Genomic DNA, 4,394 nt, shown 5'->3' on the forward strand with positions numbered 1-4,394 from the left:
AGTATAGAATAGTCGGGAATATGATGAAAAACGGAAACATTTTATGGAAATGTCATGACATTGATTGATTATTGATAAAATCTATTAAAAGAAACTGATGATAATAACATTACCTGGATCCGCTAAAAACAAACTAAGGTCATATAGACTGTTGAAGTCAAGAACAGGATATAGATATTGACAATATACAGTAGAGGACTGCCCAAAGAAATTAACAAGACAGGGGATTGGCTGCCACAAATCATTAATTGAAAATGGAAGATACTGTAATCAAGATAAGATAGAAGATGAACTCAATTTTATAGAATGTGGATTATACAATAGATTGTTATATTTTGTAGACTAGTACTACTGATGCTATATATGTTTCCCATGAATTCATACACCTAAGAAATTTTGAGGAATTGATATATCTAATAACTTGATATAACTTTTGATTATAAGACATATCTGTTTATACATCTTCACCATCACAGGGGCAGTCAAATTTGTTCTTGTGCTAACTTGCCAGACACTTCACTATAATAATACTCCTCTGTTATCAGACAATCGTCCAAATGAAATTTTAACCAATGTATATATGTATATAGTACTTAGTCCTAGTAATGTGTAATATTTGACCCTTGTTATCGTGTGTTTCAAATGTAAATTGAATGCAATTCAGTGGTCCCACTGCGAATTTTCAATAAAGTCATCATCATCATCATCATCATGTATCTGTTAAATACCATTTTGTATTGACCTGCACATTACCCAGTATATGTACTGTAAAGGGAATAAAGATCTTCTTTCCATTAAATTTCTGCTGGTGTTGATTCAAACAAGATGGGCAGAGTTGTCAAAATATGGTACAGAAACAATGAATGACCTGATTGTTTAGGATTCTTTTCATATTGATAAAGTGTTTACATTTCAAAAAATATCCGGAAACACTGACACACAGACATACCAAAAAGGGTACTACTGGTAGTGTCATAGTCACAATTTTTCTTGAGGAGGGATGGGTAAGAAACTATTCTGCTTTTGATCATATTGCAGACTCTTTTCAAAAGATGATACTGACAGTGTCACATTCTTTGGGAAGATTACATGGGTAATCTTAGCCCCAAAAGTCTTCTTTCATTCAAGAAAGAAGAATTGGGATAAAGTGTAAAATGATTGCTGCCATATACATTCTCATAATCTTACCATCTACAGATGTATGCAGTAAAAGCAAAGATGCAACAATAAGTCACATACACTTTGAATCTTCTTGACAGCTTTAATAAATACTTGAAACGTTACACATGCCTCACAATCTTATTGCATTTCTGTATGTACAAAAAATGATGCCGGCTGAAATGATATACATTTTGAATTTTTATCTTGCCAATAAAATCTCTAAAAAAAAAAAAAAATTTACAACTGTTTTTAAAATTTGCAAAGCTGGTTACAATCCATGTCCTGTTGGCTGGGACCAGGTCTGGTTTCTCCCCGTTTACTCTCTCATGGACCAAGTTCTGCTTCTTTTCCCATGAAGGTGCTCCATCTGGAGAATGGAAACAGGAGAGTGAGATTTGACATTTCAAGCATTGTCGGAAATCATAGTCCAAACCATACCAGGTTTGAAAAATTACAAGATAGAAAAATCAGAACATGATCAGTCACTTCATCCACCTTTACAGGCCAATTCATAGCTCTCGAGATGACCTTATCTTTATTGTTCTATCTGTCAAAATTATGGAGTAGCCATATACAAGTATTTTGTCCCATAGCTAGCTACCCCATTCCATCAGATGATGAAATGACTAAGGCTAGCAAACATCCAGACAGAGTTTCAATGAGACTCTTACTGATTTAGTGCAGACACTCAGATTTTAATCACAGATGGACAGACAAAATGGCAAAAAATATAGAATACAGGATGTAACAGTTAATGTCATTAGATTGGAATCTAGGTTCAACAATGAAACACTGCATCTGTATGAGTCTTGTGGGATCAAGGTCATTTTAACAAGGTCACGATAACAAAGAAATGGGAAGTTCTTTCAGGCAGGGTTTTAATAGAGTTTCTAGGCTTCTTTGGTGCCTCTCATCTGTTTCTAGCTTTAAAGCTTCAATATTCAGTAGCATTTTGAAAATGTGTTCAGCACCATGGACAGGCATGCATGCCTCCTTGGCGTGTGTGTATCCTTGGTTACATTGCATAATACTTAACGGAATACATTTTTGTGTGCTTAATACAGTAGAAGCCAGTTAATTGCACAACGGATTAACGCACACTTCTGTTAACTGCACGGAATCCCAAAATCCCAAACCGGTGTGGTCCTGCTAGACAACTTCGCATTATTGCACCAGCCGGATAATTACACGAAATTCACTGGCAAATAGGCCGTGCAATTAAGCTGCTTCTACTGTATCCAAAACTTGGAACCTGTTTTATATGGAAGAGGGAATTTCTATCATTTGCTATAATACAGTGAACAATTATTTTGCTAGACTGTGACTGTGACTCTATAGATGCTGGGTTCCCTGTATTTTGCGCCAATGCCATGCCCTTCCTAAAAGTACTAGTACACAGTAGAAGCCGCTTAATTGTACTGCCTGTTGCACTGCCTAACAGAAGTGTGTGTTAATCCGTTGGGCAATTAACTGGCTTCTACTGTATAATATCTGAGTGGGAGGGGGGCGAAGGGACGCCCTACCCTCGCCCGCCTCCCTACTTTATTTACGCCTATTACGGCTACCAAACAACCAACAAATCTTCTTCATGACTCGGTTATTTTGTAGCAAATCTATGTCTCATAGTGCAGGTCACATGTAGTTGTAAGGCCTATATAAACAGACTCTTATACCTGAGTGTTGCATGTTGTAGCAGACCAGTGGCTGAAGCAATCCTGTTCACGTCTGAGGGGGCGTGACGTCAGCGGTCGGTATCACCTCTCGCGTTTGCATGCGATTTTCTTTCCCCCGCGGTGATTTGTTCTCTCGCGCTTGCATGCGGTTTTTTTCCTCGCTCGCAAATCATCATCATCGTTTTCGCCGAGAGAGAGGAAAAATCATCATCATCGTTTTCGCCGAGAGAGAGGTAAAATCATCATCATCGTTTTCGCCGAGAGAGAGGAAACAAAATCACAGGCACACGCGAAAGACAACGCCGCGAAAAGGGATCGATGGGTGCAAACTGGGAAGAAAAACGTTTGTTTGTACATGTACTAAATACAAATCCTAAAATATACAATGCGAGTGTGAGGTCTATCTTACTTCTGGGTCTTGATTTCGGTAAAGTAATTTCTCGCGTTTGCATGTGGTGTTTTTACTTCTCGCTCGCGCTGGCTGACTTGCTGCGAGCGAGGACAAATCCTGGGCGGGAGGAAATAAACGCCAGGGGGATAGGAATAATAATCAGGCACGTCAGGCGAAAGAAGAACGTGAGCGAGATGAAACTGCATTATCATAATGACATGAATAAAATGTTGTTGTTGTAAAATCAATGCCTGTGGTGGGTAAAGTTAGGTGATAATTTAATTGCGAGCCATATTAAAACACACGTACTATTTATTATCGAAATAGGTCCAGCCTTTTGGCAAGATGCCCCATTCAATAAGAATTGTTTGCCCTATTGACATGCCAATCGTAATAAGGCACCTGTAGACGTTTAGGACAACATCTGTTGATTTAAATTCTCATTCATTCCCGGCTAAGGAAAGGCTGGACTTTCTTGCTCAGTTGTAACCGCAACAATCATGATTTGCGATGTATGATGCGATGCATATCTATAACATACTAGACACATGGAACTGTGTTTCATGCATTATCCTTCAAATGTTAAAGCACCATTTTACCCACATCAAGATCACACTTTGCTATACTTCTTAATCATCCAGATACACAGTTCTTTAATGGTGTTTGTGTAGGCTTAGACGACTGTCTGCAAAATAGTCGGTGTTTTCTCTCACATAAGATTTGTTTTCTCCCGCAAGGTATTTTCTCTCACGCAAGATATTTTCCCTCGCGCAAAGTATCATCTCTCGCGTAAGATCTCTATTCTCTTCTGCAAAATGTTTTCTCTCGCGAAAGATATTTTCCCTCTCGCAAAATATTTTATCTTGCGCAAGATATTTTCTCCCCTACAGAAAATATCTAGCGCGAGAGTGTGTGTGTGTCGGAAAGAGAGCAAGAGCAAGTACCTTATATGCATATATGACAAGACTCTCGGTAATAACTTTCTGTCAAATGATTAGAGAAAATTATTGTATATTCGATATGAATACAATTCTATTGAATGAAGTGATGTCTACATAGTATACTTAGACTGGCAAATGTACATGTGCAATGCTGGGGTAGCGATTCTGTTTAACAATTTTACTTATGCGTTCAAATGAACACAGTGTACACAAGCACTCATCATGCAC

The 4,394-nt window shown here is 38.1% G+C and overlaps 1 long non-coding RNA gene across 1 annotated transcript; it reads right to left on the reverse strand.

Annotated features, from left to right (window-relative positions):
• Window positions 1-1,247: 1,247 nt before the first annotated feature.
• Window positions 1,248-2,927, reverse strand: LOC118417894. Its single transcript, XR_004831402.1, has 2 exons — window positions 2,835-2,927; window positions 1,248-1,528 (listed from the first exon to the last, which is right to left on the reverse strand). It is a non-coding gene; the product is annotated as an uncharacterized LOC118417894 (long non-coding RNA).
• Window positions 2,928-4,394: the final 1,467 nt, after the last annotated feature.

This window comes from Branchiostoma floridae, chromosome 6 (genome assembly GCF_000003815.2).
Source record: "Branchiostoma floridae strain S238N-H82 chromosome 6, Bfl_VNyyK, whole genome shotgun sequence".
In the NCBI taxonomy this organism is placed as follows: domain Eukaryota; kingdom Metazoa; phylum Chordata; class Leptocardii; order Amphioxiformes; family Branchiostomatidae; genus Branchiostoma; species Branchiostoma floridae.